At 37.2% G+C, this 22678-nt stretch overlaps 1 long non-coding RNA gene across 2 annotated transcripts in view; it reads left to right on the top strand.

Annotated features, from left to right (window-relative positions):
* LOC125262288 overlaps nt 1-22678 on the top strand; it is a 75620-nt gene that overhangs the window by 20805 nt on the left and 32137 nt on the right. For both annotated transcript variants that reach the window (XR_007183541.1, XR_007183542.1), the window contains exon 4: nt 6035-6205. This is a non-coding gene — a long non-coding RNA (uncharacterized LOC125262288). The remainder of the gene's footprint in view (nt 1-6034; nt 6206-22678) is intronic.

Raw genomic sequence — 22678 nt, 5'->3', positions numbered from 1 at the left:
TGGCCTACAAAAATGCATAATCTGCCGTGCTAGTTTCAGTCATGGTTAGGTTGGTTAGCTTTTCCTTTGATGATGTTCATAAAAGCCATTTTGCTCCACACCAACAATCTTTTAATGCACACAGAAAAATCAAGGAGCTCTTGTTTGAATCATGTCTGACTCAGTCAAATGATGATGGTATAATCAATACGATGATTATAATTTAGATAAGGCAATCAAATGAAATTACTGAGTAGAAACAATCAAATCTATTTGCAATTAGTAAACTTCATTTATTAGGTTAAGTTCAATTTTTGACAAGACTGCATTAGATACTTAACCAGTGGTGTCATTTCACCAAAAGCCAAGGAATGGCGAATTCTGATGATGTCATCAAATCTTACCCCCTTCGACGTGACAGTCCAGCATATCTTCTTTAATTCCTGACCCTATGCATGCTGCTGCTGCAGCCATCCTCAAATATCACAACAAGCACATCTACATTGAAGCCATTTGACAAATTGAAATGCATAAAACTGAAATTCATGCAAAGTTATAGCGATTGGAGAGAGCACCGCCCTTCAAACACGACAAGTGTGTGGTGCTTTCAAGGATGAGTCACATATAGCTTTTATCTTAACCAAGCAAATTAAACAGTTATAGACCGCTATAAGAATGAAGGACTTTTCAAGTTCTTTTCAAGGACTTTTTCCAGCACTTCAAAGCTAAAAACTAAAAAACTAAGTTTCACGATGCATAGGAAAACTAACACTTGGTGAAAAACAAAAACTTTTATTTTAAAATATAAAGCTGCAGTCCATAACTTTTTTTGATTAAAAATTATCCAAAATAAATTTTTGAGCAAGTACATAATTAGCCAGTGTTCACCTTACCTTAGCTCGATTCACAACAGTAAGTGTGTTCTAATGTTTTATAATAAATCGGAATAATGGATTTCCGCAGGAAATTCGAGCATGCAGCAGTTCGTCTTTGTGTCATTACGTCACGTCTGTTAACAGAAGGAAGGAGTCCCAGCTAGACTATGCATATAAAAGGCTGCTGGTAGTGGATCATTTATAGCCTTTTCTCACAGCAGCTGGAATTATTAATCACAACTGGAGATTCAGCCGTGGTCAAAAAGCGAAAGACTTCGGACTGTGGAGTGGCTACAGAAATTGAAATCTTTTTGAGAACAAAATATAACAATAATAATTTGCAAGGTTTGATGCAATATTAGCTAAGCGATCGTTAGATTTAATCACCATTGGCAGCGTGATTTATTCTATGCCTATACTTTTTCCCTCAGTTGGTCAGAACAAAAGTGGCAGACATGTTACTTACTTGTTCAGATGACATTTTCTGGTGAAAATTCCTACTTTGGTCATACTTCAAGACTACAATCTGTGATTCCGAAGTACAGTATCTACACCAGTATGGTGACTGACAGCAAACATCAGATTCATCCATGCTGAGAAGCCGTGTCGATGCACAATGCACGTAAAGATAATAATTCTGCATATAACTGCAATTGCAGGTTTCAAACAGAGATGGCGACTAAGAGGCAAATCTTACAGACAGCAGCTTTAAAAAGACATTAAATTACCACTATAACCAGTAGATGGCTGCAGAGGAACACTTATTGGTTCATTAGTCATTTTCAATCCCTAATATAGCTTTTTATATCTATTATAACATTTAAAAAATCTATTTTTGTCACTATTTTTGTTTTTAAAGTTGAAATATATAATTGTAGGAAATATTATAAAGTTTCATGAAAAACTGTACTTTTCTTCAACTTGCAAATGAAATTGCACAAAAGCGAGGAAAGAGCACTATCTTTATAAATCACTGACACTGTCAGTCAGTTCAGAGAAAACTCATTGAGTGCAAAAAGTCCCATTTTAATCAATGGATCTTTTACCTACATTGTGTATCTGCTTTGTTTGTTATAATGAGAGGATTTGTGCATGTACAGAACTTAGTAAACTTGCCGTAAACATCAACTCATTCAGCGTTTTGAGAGATACTGAGTGGATTCTCACAGCCAGTAACTTAAACACCTCTGATTGGTCATTATTTTCAACAGAAATGCATATGATTGGCTACAATACTCAACACTATTCACATTGTAAATAGACATATTAGCAACGCGTTTAGCTCATGTGACACAAATATAATGTATTTTTCTCTTTTATTAAACAATTACAAATAACATTTTACATGTAGTAATATAACTCTGTTAATCCTGCAATAAAAATATGTTACTTTGCAACTGCATTGACCTGACCAGGCAGCCAAAGTATGGCAGCCACCATACCCTGACATACCTAACTGACGGCCCTAAATGTAACAAAAACAAGTTATTTTAAAACTTGAAATATTGTATTAACTAACAACTTGGATATTTGAGTTATCCAGGGAAGTTATTCTATAGCTAAATTTTAAGTTATTAACAAATTTTCAGCAAATTCCATGTGGCCTAATATAAAACAAATGTATTGAATTTTAAAATGTTGACATAATTTACTCAAGTAAGACATGTTCCTGGGTCAACATCCTTGCTGGTTGTCAACATTACCTCAACGTTCAAGCTATAAATGTAATTTATGACAGTACAATTGATCTTTTTGCACCTGTTAATGACAGGAAACCCTACTCATTTAATTGCTTTATGAAGTGACAGGTTTGTACACTATCCATCATTCTCCGTAGCAGCACAATGAATGATCAAATTCAAAAATAAAGCATCAAATACACACTTACTGTGCACCCTTTGCTCTTTATTTTGTTTTAGTACTGTTGAAATGGTTATTTTTGCTGCTTACAATTTCCGAACTCAACCTGAAAGCATCATTAGAGCTTGAGCAATGTTCTTATCAACCCATAATTTCCCTCAGATTTAAGGGTTTAAGGCTAGAGTTAGGATCTGGCCTATGATTGGTTGATAAAAAATTCTGTTGCAGAATCAATAAAGGCTGTTAATGCAGGAACATATCCTATTTGGCTAAATCACATTGTGTGCAAACTGCATCACTGCACAGTGGACAGAAAGAAACATGGTTTTCAGAGGAAGACGTGCGGCAATCCATGAAATGGACTGTGCTAGAGATGAATCAAATAAGGAAACAAATGAACTGACGCGGTATCTGGAGTTTATGAGTAAATTTATGAGCCGTGCAGTTCCACCGTTTGAATTTTTTATTAGTTTTGCCCAGGCATTTATTTTTATTAGTTTTGCCCGGGCTTTAGCTCTCACATCAGTTTGAATAGAATACAATGCATACATAAAATCTCAAAAGACTGGCAAAACTAGCCCCAGAAAAAACACATCCCTCTTTCTCGTGCACATACTGCTTCTTATTTTTATAATAAAATCATAATTGGTAATGAATCATGCTCACAACTTTGCCCAAGCCCTGGGCATAAATACAGCTATGATTTAAGAAAAGAGTGTGTGTATATGTCATTTGCTGTGATTAGGATTTCATATTCAAAGCACAAAGTTTCATCTAGTGTTTCTTTCAGCGTACAATAATTAAAGCCGCACAATTCACAAATGGCTGATTTGATCACTGACGTTTGTTTAGATCCCAGAGACATCAGAATGCTTCAAAGACAAGCTCGTGCCATAAAACATTTATGAATCGCACAATTTGTTAATTGCGGAAAGGCTGGTTAAGTATGTGTTTGTATTTTACGTGTGGATTACCCACAAGGGACTTCCACACCCTCTTCCTACTTCCTGATGCTTAAAGGATATTGATTGTTCCTCGGAGCACAATCTGTCTGACCTGCAAACAATCTCTCTGCACAACAGAGAATTTCCCTGTCACTGCAGACACTGAGATGCATTAACATGTTAAAAAGTTTTAGAGGAAAATGGAGGGTTAGGGTGAGTTTTAAAGATTTAGTAGACTTAAGATTTAATCCTCCTCATCATCACATAAAAAGCTAAACACAGACCAAAGTGTCTGATATTGCATCTGTCATCTATCAGGCTGAAAATGTACAGCATATGTCTGCATAAACAGTCCATTAGATGCCAAAAGAGTCAAATCTGCTGTTGCTTTTGAAGTATCATCAGTCACAATCAGGCAGATGAGATCATTCCTGCAGTGTGACATGATATATTCTATCCAAAACCCCATATTTCTAAAACATTCTAATTCGTTATAAATATTAGTTGTTCACTTACATTACTTCATATTAGGTGTCATATCATATTAGGTGCTGATCATATAATTAGAATATCATCAAAAAGTTGATTTATTTCACTAATTCCATTAAAAAAGTAAAACTTGTATATTATATTCATTCATTACACACAGACTGATATATTTCAAATGTTTATTTCTTTTAATTTTGATGATTATAACTGACAACTAAGGAAAATCCCAAATTCAGTATCTCAGAAAATTAGAATATTGTGAAAAGGTTCAATATTGAAGACACCTGGTGCCACATTCTAATCAGCTAATTAACTCAAAACACCTGCAAAGGCCTTTAAATGGTCTCTCAGTCTAGTTCTGTAGGCTACACAATCATGGGGAAGACCGCTGACTTGACAGTTGTCCAAAAGACGACCATTGACACCTTGCACAAGGAAGGCAAGACACAAAAGGTCATTGCAAAAGAGGCTGGCTGTTAACAGAGCTCTGTGTCCAAGCACAATAATAGAGAGGCGAAGGGAAGGAAAAGATGTGGTAGAAAAAAGTGTATAAGCAATAGGCATAACCACACCCTGGAGAGGATTGTGAAACAAAATCCATTCAAAAATGTGGGGGAGATTCACAAAGAGTGGACTGCAGCTGGAGTCAGTGCTTCAAGAACCACTACACACAGACATATGCAAGACATGGGTTTCAGCTGTCGCATTCCTTGTGTCAAGCCACTCTTGAAAAACAGACAGCATCAGAAGCTGGGGAGAAATTCTTGAATTTTGTTTTAAATATTAGACATTCACTTACATTACATTATCATATAGTTTCTCCCCTTTTCATGCAATTTTGTCCTGCCAAAAACAGTGAGGATGCACCGATATTTAAATTCTGGCCAATACCGATAAGCTGATAATTGTGATTATAAAATTCGATACTATTTACTATTTATTTACTATTTTGTCTAAATAAATGAATAAATATTTATTTAGACAAAATAGTAAATAAATAAATGAATAAATATTTGTGATCATTCATAGCAGCGTCCTGTGGTGTGACATGATATACTCCATAAAAATGTTATATTTCAAAAAACATTCTTGAATTTTGTTATAAATATTTACATACATTACTTCGTATTAGGGCACATATATTTTTCCCCTTTTCATGCATTTTTTCCCTGGCAAAAACAGTGAGGATGCACTGACCAATACCGATAAGCCCATGATTATTTAAGATTCTACACTACTTTATTTATTATATACTATTTTGTCTAAATAAATAAATGAATAAATAAAACACTAAAAACTCTTTTAAATGCTACTAGTGATTTGAGGCATCACATCATTGTAATGTACAGTATGAATGAGTATTCATTTTGAGATTTGCTAAAAATTACATTTAAGATTAACATTAAGTGAGTGTTAGATGATGGCAAAGGTAAGTCTAAATTGAAAAAAAGTAATGAAAATGAGGATGCATAAATAAATATCCGATATTAAAAAAGAGATAAATAGAACTATAATAGCCAAAATAGAACCAATATGTCATGTATCCATTAAAAAAACAGTTATAATTTAGTTCTTTTGAGAACAGCATAAGATTTGACAGAATTTCCCAGATTTCACATATATTGTTCTAAAAGTTACACAAGCATTCAGAGCGCAATAAACTCAAGACTTCATGGAATATTTACTTCAGAAAATGTCACACTGCAGGACCATTTAAATAAACTGCAAAAAGGTCAAGGCATCTAAAATATACTTTCCCTCATTAATTCTACAAAATTGAACCTGAAATGTTGGAAAAAAAAGTTCACTGTACTGTATGTGTAACAACTCTTAGTTAAAGTGGAATATTCTATTAATGAATGAATCTCTCATTCTCTCTTCCCGCAGCTCTTTTGCTGTCTCTTTCTCTTTCTCAGTTAGAGGCAGCGCTTGTTATAAGAGTAGAGTGACTGCCAGATTGTGTCGCGCCAACTTTCCAGCTCATGGGATCCTGTGAACGAGTTTTTATCTCCCCCAAACAGACACATCCGACTGCCTCCTGAGGGCTTTTATGAAGAGGTATGTGGGTGTGTGTCGACAGAGGAGATTTTAGTTTGAGGTTTTATTTGCAAATTACCCAAATGCTTTCTTTCACAACTTCAAGGTCCTGTTACCGAACTGACTTTTTGCAAATTGATCACTCACTCACAATATATTACATTCATTCAGATGCTTCAATTGAACTCATCCGCTTGTTTTTTTCCCCTCAGTGAATATTGATTTTTCACATTGTCCCTTTGCATCATTTTTACTACATGAAATCTAACCTCAAACATAAATGACTTCCATTCATTTCAACAGTACCTAAAAATACAGCTGTTATCTGCAACAAAATGCCCAATTGTCTAATCAATAGATAATGGAATATAAGACCGTTTACATGCAGAAAGTAATGCTTTCAGGGGTGTATCAAATCAACATGAGTCAAAGTTTGGATCGAACTTGGCACTTTATCCAGCAAAGTAATTCTTAACCTTTGACCATCCTTTAGTGATTCAAAACACCTCTAGACTGATCTGACATCAATTTGATGGGTCAACAAGGTCAAGAAACCTTGAAATGCAACCCACAGTGTCTTAAAGTGACTACTTTATCTGGTGATTCTATTTTCTTCTTTTTCTTGTAAGGTCGTCTACAGTCAACATGAATACCTGTTCTTGCTCTTATCGCACATGATTTATTAAAGACTTAGTTCACCCAAAAATGAAATTTATGTCATTAATTACTCACACTCATGTCGTCCCAACCCGTAAGACACAAATTAAGATATTTTTAATGAAATCCAAGAGGGTTTCTGAACCACACATAGGCAGCAATGTCATTGCACCTTTTGAGGTCCAGAAAAGCATTAAATACATTGTTAAAATAGTCCACGTGACTACAGTGATTCAACCTTAATGTTATGAAGCGCCGAGAATACTCTTTGTGCGCAAAAACAAAACAAAAATAACGGCTTTATTCAACAGTTTCTTCTCTTCTATGTCAGTCTCCTACGCAGTTGACGTAGTGAACACAGTGCAGAGCTTCCGTGTTTACGTTGAATTTAGCATTGTATAGCATGAAGTCAATGGGTTTTTGGTTAAATGTTTGAAATAAGGTCTGTGGTGAACAGAAGCTCAAGATATATTCGCATTTCATTCTATGATATAAAATACATCGGTAAACGCCCTTGTGATGACTAAAAACGCTGTATTACGCATGCCAGGCCAGTAGTTGATGTCTTAAAAAAACTTGCACTTTGAAACCCTTTCTCAAAAGTTTGCATTTTCAGGCCGCCAAAATGCCATTGTCATGTAAATAAATGGCCAAAATGCATCAAATGTTTTACATTTTTAGTTGAAATCTGTGCTCCAAGTGTGCTTCCAAGTATGGCCTTCACATGTCACTTTCACTTTGTTTTAACTTTCATTAATTAAAAAATAACAATATATTGACACACATCCTGTTTTCTATCATTCGTTTCCATCGTTTGTGATGACATAAGATGAACGCAAATGCACCGGGGTTTGATAGAATCAAGTGAGTGTGAAACCAGACCAACGTTTGCCTGGAACAAACGTGCTCAGATTTGGACCGTAGCAAACGTGCGAAGTGTGAAAGCCCCATTAAACCCTACTTTAGCAACCACCCTGAGCTGTGACGTCATGGACTGCAGGCAAGAACAAATATCAATTTCAACTTTAGAGCCCTCGGGAAAAAAAAGAAAGAAAACACTAAAATAATTGAAATTAAATATTTGCGATTTAAATGTTACTTTTGTCAGAACTGCAGTCAATAGAGGAACATGCTTTTTGCTGCCAGATGGTGTAGTTACATGTTCCTGCACAGGTTAACGGTGCCATGCTAACCTAAAAAAAAGCAAACCCTTGCTGGCGGTGTTTCAGGACTGCAAACTCCCATCCCATATAGAATCCTCACTTTGTACAATCCAACTCCTTATGGATAAAAATCAATCCTACCCTAGACTATCATAAAAATGGGTTGCGAATATCATTTCCTGTTGACTGTAAATGGTTGGGATGTTTGCTGTGTGTAAAAACCCAGAGCGAACATTGCATATGTTCCTGCATGTCCCAGCTCACGCAGAGTTTAATTGAGATTATTTCTACATATCAAGCCAATACCGGCTGATCACAGTCAGTGTTTCAACCTTGAGACGTCCTCGCTGACAAACGGAGCATTTCAATCCCACTGATCATTATTAAAGCATAATGAAGAGTGTAAGGATAAAAACACAGAGGTTTAGAAGTGTTCACAAAACATTTCCTTTGAAAGACCCATCATGCAGCACTTACCTTCTGTTGCTTACATGTTTATTAAAAAACACATCACCAATTACCAGCATGAAAGGAAATCAAATGGAGGATCAAATTGAAAATCCAAGTAATCAGAGTTCAGTATGAATAAACAGCTGTTGATTTGTTTTTTTCTGACCCATATAATATATTTAACGGCTATAAGCTTCATGTGATACACTGCGACCATCTCATTTTTTGTATGATTTTGTATTATTAAAGGTGCTACAGAGGATGTTTTGTTTTATACATTTTTGCAATATTACTTGAAACTGTCTTTACTAACTGATAAAGGACTATTTATTAGGTGCACTGAAAGGAATAATATTAATATACATAATCTGTGCACGAGGTAGGGCCTTAAAAACATCAGCCAGAACGCGTAAACGATTGGCCCTCTGGCTTGTCAATCACTGCCATGACGTTCCTTGTGAGAGACGTGCACGCTCCAGTAACTTTCCACAGGCGGCGCATGCAATGTTTTTGTCAGGAGTAACAACTGCAGATTATGAGTTACTTGCGGTGAGTCCGACATAATGAATCCACTAACACGACACAGCGAATGCCGGTGGTAAACACTCGTGTTCCAATACTCGTGCACGAGTTTTGGGAGGCGTTCCCTCGAAATGAGCTGTGAAGGAGGGGGGTTGTTTTTACGCATGCGCTCATTTCAAAAACTCACTAACAGTCTTTGATTTCTCAGTCGTCGAAAACATCCTCTGTAGCACCTTTAAGTACTCATCCTGTATAGCATTCAACCATATTTAGCCACTCAGAGAAATATGTGGGATTTTTATAAAAATAACATTTTACCTGTTACCCAGTGTACTAAAGTAACAAGAACGTGTAAAATATTGTGCAGTTTATCATTATAAAAGCATTGTTTGTCAAAGCACAGCTCGTTTTCAGAGATCAAACCTGATTATATCTCACATGATGTGCATGACTGGAAAGCTAATACAAATGTTTAATGTTATTATCACAAATTGCTACATAGCCATTTCAAAACAACTAACATATTTGGCATGTTTCTGACTTTGAGCTTTTGTACCTAACTTACTATACTTTTGTTTTGTTTTTTGAGATGCATAACCAGAGCCTGACCAAATCAGCAGGTTTTTTTTTTTTTTTTTAAGCATTCTCTGCTCTGATTTTGATGGGGGGAAAATCTACAGAATACATTTGAACATGGCAAAATGTGTTAGATGGGGCTGAGTGTTCTAGTCATTCAACCTAAGTTTATTGGAAAAACGTGCCTCTACCTACATTATTGCAGAACTCCAAAACCATATACCATACATTTCCAGCTGAAATGAGCACTAGTACCAGTAAAAAACAAACAAACTCTTTTCCTTTTCATACAAATTATGATATGGATCATCGATCAATAAAGACTTATTTTTGCACAGTTCCTTGCTCAATACTTTATGACCTCAAAACACTTACCGTAGTGCATGATTTATAAACTAATACATATTTGATTACCAGCCCAAATTTTTAACCAGCTCTATTTGTATGGCTTTTCTGATATTATAACTTTGCTCAGTAGCTCACCTGGTACAGCGTTGCACTTACAATGCTGAACGCTGGTATGAATCCTGTGAAGCACAAGTCACAATTTAATAGCTCAAAGACTTTCAGCAAATGTGTTTAGGGTAGGGTTAAGTGTATGTGGTGCAGGGATGACATATTTTTGTAGGCCAAAACCTAAACGAGTTAGCATTTTAGCACTTTAGTTCCATCGCCCTGAAGTCAATGGGTTTTTTGAATGGGTTTTTGGTTAAATGCTTGAAATAAGGTCTTCTATCATAAAATACATCAGTAAAATGACCTTGTGATGACTAAAAATGCTGTATTATTCATTCCAGGCCAGTAGTTGGCGATATCGTAAAAACGCAATTGTCAAGTAAATAAACAACCAAAACGCATAAAATGTTTTACATTTTTAGTTGAAAACTGTGTATCGGCAGAAGTCAAAAGCTAAACATAGGCTATAAACGAACCACAGTTGCATGGCTTCAACCAGGCTATAAGCGTCACCATCACTAAAGATGATGATACATTGGTGTATTTTACGCTTTAAAATTGATCAGAGTTGTGTTCATTTGTGAAAATTATCATGATGAACAAAACTTGTAAGAATCAAAAGACTTGTTACAGACCTTATTTTCTGCCATAATCCAAAATCCAATGGAAAAATCCGATTGGGTGATGCCAACTTCTGGGTACATCATCACTGCACCACTCTATAGAGCATTAACCTTTTAGCACCTCTCACAGGACATTTTATTTCCAAATAAAATCCGCATTATGTACAACAACCAACATAATAAAACTACTCCAGAATTACGTTCATCTGTTTTTGATCAAACTGAACACACTTTTAACACTACTCACTGGACAAAACGTGCAAGAAGCAATGCAATTGAGATTGCTGAAATGTATCCATCATTTTCTCAAAAAAAGCTTTTGCTCTTTTCTAAATGCATGGAAATCATGTTTCTTACAGATAATTGTACAAAAATGATGCATAAATACAGTAAAACACAGATATTTAATACTACTTCCTGTAGCCGCAGGTTCCGTGTGGTTTTACCAACGACTCTATCTGACCCACATGAACATCTTCATTGCTGGGTTTATAGTATTTCTCTGCTCCAGCAGCCAAGTGATGATCAACATACCCACATCGTACAGAAACAAATCGTTAATCATGGTATTTTACCCTCCTATCTCTTTGAGAATGAGTGTGTATTATTCGGCTCAGTCTTAAGCCTCTCCTGCTTCTTCACGGCTCACTGGCTTCTTATACATTTAACTGAATGTTGTATTAGTCATAGTCAAAGTGCAGAATCCATTTCCCCCTCTTTCTAAATAACTAGCTGATGAATGAGCTCCACCATCCGTAACAGTTTCGGATCTGCTCCACGGAGAAACCCGTCCAGAAGTAGAAGTGTTTAATCTCTTTATTATCTTCGCTGAAGATTATTTGATGGAAGGAAAGCCATGTCATCTGATAAATTTAAGTGTGTGTGGGTTTACTCACAGCTCTGTGTGATGTCTTCTTCTAGAGATAAAGCCGGCACGCCGGCGAGGGCTGACGGATGAAGAAATTGTGACTCTGGAGTGCTAGAATTCGATTTTGGCACCATTATTGCAATGTCATATGTGTCTGATCTCAAGTTTTTGAACACATGATTGGCATAACCAAAGACTCCAACATCTTAACCTGATATCAAAATGATGGGCGCTCCTCTAAGAGGCTTAGACCAGCTCTCCAACCCCAAATCTTTACAATTTTGATTGGTGTTGAGATTAATTCTTAGATAGCTTGATGCAGCTATTGCTCTTCTTTGACAGCTTGACAAGCTTCACTGACATGACTGCTCATCTCTGTGGACGGCTGAACTGTTCCTGCCTGTTAAATCATCTTTCCTCTCTCAGCCTGAAAAAAAAAAACAATGTGAAAAAGTCTGAATAATATACAAGCTTTGTTCCAAAACTTAACCTTCCTACCTAGACAGCATTTTAAGACATTACAGGCGTGCAACATGCTGAGATCTAAGATACTTTGTTCTGGACAAATTCTAAGGGAGCATTGCATATATTCTTTAAAAAGAAAAAAACTCCACAAAAGAAAGCTTGCTTCCGCCACTGAATAAAAAATAAAAAAGGTAATTGTGACTTTTGATCTCAGAATTCTAACATTTATTCTCAATAAAAATAAAATTGCAAGCTTACATCACGCAACTCTGATTTCTTTTCACAAAATTGTGAGATATAAACTTGCAATTGCGAGTTATGTCAGAATTGCAAATTACAGGAAATAAACTCACAATTGCAGGATATAAACTTGCAATTGCGAAAAATAAAGTTAACCAATTTATCTAACATTATTGCAGAAAAAAAATAATTAAAAGTTAATTAATTAATTTTAGATTTTAGATTTTAATACATGCATATAAATATATACATGTATATAATACATATAAAACAACCTGTCTGCATTAAACATGAAAATGACACAAGATATACAGTAAATGACACTAGACTGCGATGAGAAATTTAACAGTTTTTAGTGCACTGTAGCAACCTAAAATAAACTAAAACTAGAAAACTCTGGGGAAAAAAACTAAACTAACAATGATGAAAACTTAACTACATTGAAAAGACGAACTGCAAATTAAAGAGAGAAATTCATATTAACTCTGCCTAAGTGTACTAATATGTACCTTTTTGGGGTAATGTACAAAGTTTTATAAGTGCACTACCCCAGTTAAATGCAATTTTTAAACATTTGTTTCTGAGAGTAAAGTAGATTTTTTTTTCCTATGTAGCAATGAATGTGCATCCTTTTTTCTTCACTTAAAGGGATAGTTCACCCAAAAATGAAAATTTGATGTTTATCTGCTTACCCCCAGGGCACCCAAGATGTAGGTGACTTTGTTTCTTCAGTAGAACACAAATTATGATTTTTAACTCCAACCATTGCTGTCTGTCAGCCGTATAATGCGTGTCAGTGGGAACTTCGTCTATAAGAGTAAAAAAAAACATGCACAGACAAATCCAAATTAAACCCTGCGGCTCATGATGACACACTGAAGACACAAAACGATCGTTTGTGCTAGAAACCGAACTGTATTTATATAATTGTTTACCTCTAAAACACCACTATGTCCAACTGCCCTCCACATCCGGTTGGTGAGGTCAGAAAACACGTTCTGATGACCGAAGTGATGTCTCGCGCTTTGCTTCAATGAGTGCGAGACATCACTTCCGTTGTCAGAGCGCGTTCAGACCTCACTAACTGGAATTGCAGGGCAGTTGGACATAGTGGTGTTTTAGAGGTAAAAAATGTTATAAATACTGTTCTGTTTCTCGCACAAACCGATTGTTTCGTGTCTTAGGACATCAATGTGTCGTCACGAGCCGCAGGATTTAATTTGGATTTGTCTGTGCATGTTTTTTTTACTCTTATAGACGAAGTTCCCACTGACACGCATTATACGACTGTCAGACCGCAACGGTTGGAGTTAAAAATCATCATTTGTGTTCTACTGAAGAAACAAAGTCACCTACATCTTGGATGCCCTGGGGGTAAGCAGATAAACATCAAATTTTTGTTTTTGGGTGAACTATCCCTTTAAGAGACAGAATACTTTAGGACACGTCTATGAAAGGCAATACAACAGGTAAATGAATTCATCTTGGCAACTTTTCCTCAGGGGTTGGAGGTGGTGGAGGGTAAGATATTCTTGTCTTTCCTTGTGTTTCTGATTTGTCATGTGATTAAATTCATATGTCATCAGGACACTGCAGCAGTTTGGGGTTGGCAGATCTGGCTTTGAAATTCCAGGCTGAAGGGTTTTAAATGAGATTTCTCACCATATTTGGGTAGCTTTGAGTGATTTGTCTATTACGGACAGAGAGGAAATGTAGAGTCCACTGGGTTGGAAAACTAGAGATTGCAGATGTCTCAACTTAGAAGTGATTACATGACTTTTAAAAAATGAATGCATGAATCATCCGACTCCTGCATGTTTTTATCGGCTGTTCATCGCACCAGCATATGTGGCATTCATAATTTAAGATTAATGTCCTTGAATATAACAAATACATGTGTGTGTGTGTGTGTGTGTCATAAACTGCTTAGACTAGTCTTAACAGATAGTCATCTAAATATCTTCTTCATGACTGGTCCTAACTTTTTAAATTTAGTTACATAAAAAGGTAGATCAATCTCATTTGAATCAGAAAAGTAAGACTGATTACCTCTTCACTAATTTATAGTTGATCAAATTAGTTTTTAAAACACAGTCATAACATAGTGGCTAAGTGTTAGATCACTAGCCACTGGTTTTAGACCACAATAATTTATTAGTATATGGTGTAGGACCTACTTTTGCAGCCAGTACAGCATCAATTTGTCTTGGGAATAACAGATACCTGTACAAGTCCTTCACAATGGCGAGAGGGATTTTGAGCCATTCCTCTTCCAGAACAGTGGCCAGCACTATGTGATGCTGGTGGAGGAAAACATTTTCTGATTCGCTCCTTCAAAATACCCCATATTTAGATCTTGGTGACTGTGCAAGCCATGGAAGATGTTTAACTTCACTTTCATGTTTATCAAACCTTTCTATTACAAGTCTTGCTGTGTGTACTGGTGCATTATCATGCTGATACACGGCACCCCCTTCAGGGTACAATGTTTGAACCATTACATGCACATGGTCCTCCAGAATGTTTCAGTAGTCCTTGGCAGTGAGGCACCCATCAAGCACAGTAGGGAATGCCATGATATTGAAGCCCAGACCATCGCTGATCCAGCCTGTTCTTCACTCTGGGCAGCAACAGCCCGGTGTTAAGCCTCTTTGGGGCTTCTCCACACCGTAACTCCCACGAATGTGGGAAAGACAGTGAAGGTGGGCTTATCAGAGAACAATACATGTTTCACATTGTCCACAGCCCAAGATTTTCACTGTTTGCACCAATGAAACTGACATTTGGCATTGGACAAGTGACCAAAGGTTTGGCTATAGCAGCCTGACAGTGAATATTGACTGAAGAGTCAAGGTGCGCATTTAATTCTGCAGTGAGTTGGGCAGCTGTGGTTTTATGTTTTTTGGATACAATCCAGGTGTGTAACTGGAAATGTCTTTCAGACAGCTTCCTCTTGCCTTAACAGTTACTCCTGTTGGATGTGGTTCATCCTGTGAGGTGGTATGCTGACATTACCCTGGATAACATAGCTCTCAATACACCACAAAGACTTGCTGTCCTGGTCACAGATGAGCCAGCGAGACACGCACCAACAATTTGTCCTCTTTTGAACTCTGATTTGTCTCCCATTATGTTGTGTGGATTGCAGTATTTTATGTACAGCTGTGCTGTTGCTCTGCTAATTCAACCTTCACACTCTGCTCTTACTGATGGAATGTGAAATCAGTGAAGTTTGGCCACCAGGACATGCATATATAGGCATGAAACCTCCAACACTATATTGGCCAGTGTTTCAGTTTCATTGTCCAACCCCTGTATGTATGCATGTATATAAATTAGGGCTGTCAAAATAACGCGTTAATTTTCGATTAATTAATCTGAGAAAAAATAACGCGTAAAAAAAAATAACGCAGATTAATCCATTCCGTATTGACCTTTGAACCTGGAGCCGTTCTAGCCACCATTCGACTGTAAAATGAAGGAGGGAGACGCGACTGCTGCGCTGACGGACAGAACGAGCAGAGCTCCTCCCTCGTGTGCGCAAGCGCTCTTTGTCTTCAACGTTTTTGCACTCTCTCTACCTCACACATAATAATCTAAATCAACTGACACAATGCTAAAAGGGCGCCTGTCAGAGAAGATGAGGTGATGTTCTTTTGAGCACTATTCACACCCAGCGGTTATTCAGGAAAAACATTCTCCGAATGCACCTCGTGAAACATGGATTCGGTCTTACGAACTTTTAGCATGTGCAGCTGACACAAACCACACTTTCAGTAAAAAAAAGAAAATCCTATCCAGTGGTGAAGTGTTTTCTGTGTTGACATATCTTTTGCGATATCCTAATAACAGTCGCGATTCGCACGCAACGCGTCAACGTCCGCTAAAGTCCAATTCGCGACCTAATGACACATTTGAACAGATTCATTTTAATGAATCATGACAACAACTGATCTGTCCACACAGTCTATAATGAATCATGAATCGACAACCCTGCATTGATTCATTTGAATTGAAATATTTAATACTTTCACAGCAAAAATTATGTATGCAATTAATTTAGATTAATATATAATATATATATACACACACACACACACACATTATCGCTAATTGGCGATAAATGTTTTATACGGTAACATCAATTCTGTATGATGACAGTAATTTCATGAGAAACTGACCCTTAAAGTAAACCTAAAGGCTCCAATTAGAACCAAAAAGGGTTTTAAAGCTTGATGCAACACTGATGAACATCTTAAGATCTACAAAAAAAAAAAAAAAACCTTTCAAATTCTCTACTGGGGTTTTACAGAACACAGAAACTAATATATAACTCCGAATAATCTGCACAAAGCTGTTCAGATTGTAGTCTAAAAACCAAGAAAAGAATTACCATTTGAGACATGGGTTTCCTTTGGAATTTTCAAATTGGTTCAAAATTAGTAAAATAACATTTGTGGTTAGCACTTGACTTAACTGCTTTGTTCTTCAACATAAATGGCACATCATATTTCAAACATTAATTTGAAACAGTTGGTTTAAGTCACTACCAAGTTCACCTATAAACTGACACCTAGGACATTAACTACCAAAAAAAAAAAAAAAAAACAGCGAAAAGCGTTTTCACAAAGAGACGGTGAAGAACTTTTATTTTCAAGATTGTTGCATTTGCCCATTTAAAACAAGTCCTTTATCTCAAACAGTAGAACATGGCACTATCAATGCCAGGGTCATGGTCTAAATAACAACAGAAAGCAAAAACGTAAAACTTATACCTTGAATGAAATATAAGTCGCTTTGGAGAAAAAAAGCCTGCCAAATGCATAAACGTAAAATGCAAATGTAAAACCACTTCAAATCAGGTTTGTTTATAGGCCACCTAAAGATGCTGGTCTCACAAGTGAATTGTATTAGATTTTCACTTTTTTTTGTTGTTGTTGCGAGGACGATTCGGGAATGTTTGAATAATTCAGAAGGTGTTGCGTCCATTGCTTATGGTTTGAAATCTGCTGACCTCTTGTAGTTAAGCTAGAATTATGGCCTTAAACCTTTCACTGGAGCAGCACAGAGACTTTTCCACCAATCCATATAAAACCCTCTGAACCTACAAGCACACATCTTTCTCTCTGGAGTTCCAGCGCCTTGCACATGAGTGAAAATGATTGCTGAAAAATCCCATCCAAGAGGTGCAAACAGGGGATGTTAATAACCCCATTCAGATATCGAGTACGGATGCACTCGCCTTCGGCAATAAACGGCTCTGTCTGCTCCAATCCCATACACTTCCCATGCAACATAAACATCAAGGAGAGCCCCAGGCGATTTTGTCGGGACTGCGTGCCGTCGCCTTTTGAAAAGGAGGAATAAAACAAAGGCAAACAAACAAGCCATTAAAAGGCATCGGGCGGCAGGGAGCAGTCGCGTCTGTGAGGTGTGAGGCCTCTCAAGATTCATTATGACACCGCGGGACAGAGGCGGACAGTCAGCCGATGATGCATTCAGGCTCTCGTTAGTGGGCAGACAGGGCACGGAACAGGCAGGCATCAGAGACTCGCAGGCTCATTACCACGTGCCACAGAGTCTCGCGTGCGCCGAGTCGGCGTTAGCGGCCGTCTTCTCGCATCAGTGCTGCATATCTGATCATCTGAAAATGATTCAATCTGTATGTGCTACCTGCAGGCCAAATACAGCCCCGGCATATTGATTGATTCAAAGCAGAGCAACAGCACGCTGACCGGACGCTTGCGGTTAGCGCTTTCCTGTCAGAGATGTGCGTCAGGAACCTAGAAAAATAAATAAATAATTAAACGCCTCTCTATTTCATAATGAGACACTGACGAGAGGAATCAGATCTGTCGGCCAAGTCGGGGGCCGGGTGCGTCACGCTAGAGGTCACTGATGATGTTTTGATCGATTTGCGCTGGGTATTTAAAAAAAAAAAAAAAAAAGGTTTTACACCTAAAAAAATGAATAGCATTGTCAACAAACACAATATGTTTGTGACTCACATCAGTGGCTTAGACAAAGCTATTTAAAGGGTTAGTTCACCCAAAAATGAAAATTCTGTCATTAATTACTCACCTTCATGACGTTCCACACCCGTAAGACCTTCGTTCATCTTCAGAACGCAAATTAAGATATTTTTGATGAAATCTGATTGCTCAGTGAGGCCTGCATTGCCAGCAATGTCACTGAACCTCTCAAGATCCAGAAAGGTACTATACGTCATTAAAACAGTCGACTTGACTACAGTGGTTCTACAATAATTTTATGAAGTGATGAGAATATTTTTTGTGCAAAAAAAAAAAAAAAACGACTTTGTTCAACAAGTTCTCTTCCATCTGGGCCTCTGACGTGCGCTCACGAAAGCACCATGACGCATGCGCCGGAAGATGACGTAGAAGCCGGGCGTTCTGACAAAACTGTTTTATATAAAAAAAATAAATGTGAGCCCACGTCAGAGGCCCAGACGGAAGAGAAGAACTTGTCGAACAAAGTCGTTATTTTATTTATTTGTTTTTTTGCGCACAAAAAGTATTCTTGTCGCTTCATAAAATTATTGTATTACCTATGAAAAGCATGCTTTGTCTCTCTCGCTCTCTCCCTTTCTGCACGCACGCACTGTACAGACACTGACTTGCACGCACATGGAAATATACACAGGCACAGAAACTTGTTAGCACTGCCACGCAACTTTATGAATAAAGTAGTTTCGCAACTGAAAAGCTACACAACATTTTTCAGTATCAAGGTAGTAACTTCACTGTTTTTGAAGCGGTTAAACTTTCAGCTTCACTATTAGTATAGCCGCTGCTGCAAAACACTATTGAGAGACACACAGATAAGATCATTCACACATGCTTAATCTCTCTGCCTCTCTCTGTATGAACTGCATATCAATAGCTCAAGCCTCCAGAACTAACTCTATAATTACAGTTTGGAATTAGTAATGGAGGCTTGGGATGAGATGCGTAAGCAGTTCTGCACAGAAGAGAGATTTAAGGTCAAAAACTTCACAAACACCTTGAAATAAAACATCTGAACAAAGTCATGGTAACCATGGTATAAGTTGGCCATTGAATTATTAAAAAAATAAATTAAAAATTGCATACCCGAGGTGTAACTACACACAATATTACCACATCAGGTGTGCATTTTTTCACTAATAATTGAACGCCCGGAGTCAATTATTCCTTACATGATAACAAATACCAGTTTGCAACATCAAGTAGCATAATAGACTGTTTTTATACAGGTAAAATAACTGGAAGCGGCTGACGCCGTAAGCCTGGCACATTCAAGTAACAAGTAGCCATGCCTGATCTTAAAAATTAAGAAGATTGGATAGCAAAACAAGACAATTATTTCCAACAGGTAATCAAAAAGGGACCCCATTTACAGTAATTTCTCACACTTATCTGATTTTAATCATTAATAATTGTTCAATGATTGATTTACTTAACGATTCATCAGTGCACACTATTCCAACAAAAAATTTTTTAACAAAGTGCTCTTATTTTCCTATCATCCCTTCCTACAACCCCACTTTTGATGATCCAATCAATTCCCAATAAATAAAATCAAGTTCTGCCATACAATATCCTGTTTCACCAGAAATATATCATTGCATATTTACATTATGGAAGCTAAGTGAGTTGTGAATGACGTTTCATATTGAATTGAAGCTAATTTATAAATTCTAAAAATACATTTAATCTATTCTGTTAATGAGGTGCAGCCTTAGTGGATGCAAGACTCTAATGGCTGTTTTTATTCACTCTCACTGTCACATATAACATGGCCTATTCGAAATCGACTGTTCTAACAACACGAGAGTGACAACACCTCAGTCTCACCTCAGAATGCTGTTTCATACAGCTTCCATTTCCCAGATGCACCTCTCGCACTAACAAGCCCGGCTTTTAGCAAAAGGTTATTGATTTTGATACCCCAAAATTAGATTTAGGCATTCTCTATGCGGGGAGACAACAGGCCTGTATATTACATTTAAATGTGTGCGTGTGTACAGCATCGAGCTCAGGGAGGCTTTATATAATATCTAGACTCTTTCAGCCCTCTAATTAGCGTCTCTCTCTCATCTAATGACACGCGGTTCTGATAGAGGAAGCCACTCTGGGGCTTCTTTTGTCCTCAGGGATGTTATGATCTACTAATTAACTAATGGCCTTAAATTCAGCATCATTCGTCATCAGCAAATCGCTAACGGTTTCTGAAAGAGATAGAAGGCTTTTAAACAGGTGCTTCAGTAAGAAATGGAATTGAGGTGTTTGTAATGGCATCATTGGAATAGATTTTATACACCTGCCTGAGGATGTTTCTGAAAGAAGAGAGCCGAGTACTAATGGGGATTATTCTCCGGCTGTCTGAAGTATTTATGAGAAACCTTGTGGGCCAAATATGGTTAAAGGTGAAGTAAGCAATTTTTTCTATGCTTCTATCACAGCATAATATGCAGAGATAATTGTAAGGAAGACATTAGCGTGCTGATTCCCTCAGAAACACTTTGTAAATGCTGAGGTAACACTGGATCAACTAATGGAGGGCCATCTGTTTTTTGACCAATGGCAGATGGGAAGAGCATTCGGAGAAAACCTGTATGGAAACAGTCATTATTTTTACCAAAGGTGAAAAAAAGTACACTTCCATAATGTACTAAAGTGCTCTGTTTTTGTGCACTAATTTTGTACTTAATATACTAAAAATTATACTTTAATAATATACTTTACTTCTTCTTAAAGATAAAGAACTTCTTAAGATAATTTTAAGAAAATCTAAGTTTACTTAACTGTGCTATTTTGAGACACCATGAATATGAACTAAAATGTGCTATCTCTGTATTATAAAATTAATTTAATTACTACTTGTAGTACACTTATGGGTTCAAGTGTACTACAAGTGGTGTTAAAAGCACATTTTAATGTGCGAAAACAGAGCACTTTAAGTACATTATGGAAGTGTACTTTTTCACCAGGGACAAATTCTGTTTTGATATGCTAGTTTGTCAGGGAATATTCGACTTGTCATGTGATCTCAAAATGGTGGCATTCATGAGGCGACCCTCTCTGGCTGAATCCCAAATGGCACACTTCTATGCACTTTCGGTCTTGTGGACTTACAATGGCCGCAGTGTGCGCGTGTCCGTTAAGTCCACGAGACCGAAGGGTGTCCCATTCATCATTTTAGGTTTCAGAAGGGTGCTCGAGAGCGCCCCCTTTGTGGCCGCTACGCGCCCTCAATGCGCACTTCAGCTGAGACAGCAAGTCTGCGAGCTACGCAGAGGACTTTACCCGGCAGTCAAAGTGGCATTACGTCACGAAAGTGCGGACTCAGAGGAAGACCGTGAAGGTTTAGGGTGCCAACTGGGATTCAGTCTCTATGTAAAATGAACCAGGCTCATATGACTGAATTCTTCATCTCATCTGTGTGTATATCAACTTACTATTCCTTCCTAGGAGTAAAACTTTATTAATGAGAGGGAAAAAATATTTAGTACATTTAAATATTTAATTCTTCTTCTTGTTCATCAGGGTTAAAAGATGTGGAGTTAAATTTCTAAAGTTCTCAGTAAACTTGTATTGTTTTATTTATGAATAGCCTTCACTAATCAAATATTCTCAAAGATGAGGGTGAATCTATATTTTATAACGAAATAAAAGCAGCCTTCGTGTTGCTCTAGGCTGCATTCCTGTCACAAACATTGATCATGTAATTATCTGATTAGTTCAGTGTTCATTTTAATATTAACGTTAGCCACAAAAGGTAAAGAATCATTTAGAAAAAAAAGTCAAGTTGATCCCAGAGTGCAAAATGCCTAATGCATAAACATGATTTAGCATGGGGAAAAATAAAAAATAAAAAATCACAAAAACATTCACCTCTGCAGATGAATAATCTCAGTGCAGTTTTCTGGAACATCATTAAAGGATGCAACCTGGGGTGTTTAGACTTTCATCATCAGAAATGATCATGAGGTTCCCCAGCAGAGGCTGATCAGATCTCTGCTTGTCTTGATGGCATGGTGCCACAGGCTATGAATCACACCTACAGCTTCCTTTCAACCACCAGCACTGCAAGTCATCTGTGAACTTTTTGCCTTATTGGCTACAAGTTGATCCTGTAACCTAGGGGCTTATTTCAATGGAGATAAATCCAGAGAAATGAATACGAAAATGGCATATTAAAGTCAGGTTGAACCGGAAATAGCGTCATATCTGTTCTTCCGTATTCTAATATACATCCAAGTGTAACAGATTATTGAAAAAGAAAAAATCTAGGGAGGGTTGATTGTGGGTGTTGAACTCAAAAGTGGAAGCAGATGAACGTGAGCATGCAGGGGCTGAGTTTAACCAGACTAAAGGCCCCGGTATACTTCAAACAAAATCGAAGAACGAACTGATGTGACGTCATTTCGAACAAAATCAGGCCAAAACAAAGTTCGTTTTGTGTTCTTTTT

This window comes from Megalobrama amblycephala, linkage group LG2 (genome assembly GCF_018812025.1).
Source record: "Megalobrama amblycephala isolate DHTTF-2021 linkage group LG2, ASM1881202v1, whole genome shotgun sequence".
In the NCBI taxonomy this organism is placed as follows: domain Eukaryota; kingdom Metazoa; phylum Chordata; class Actinopteri; order Cypriniformes; family Xenocyprididae; genus Megalobrama; species Megalobrama amblycephala.
The sequence above is the reverse complement of the archived record's forward strand: the minus strand, read 5'-3'. Positions and strand labels throughout refer to the sequence as shown.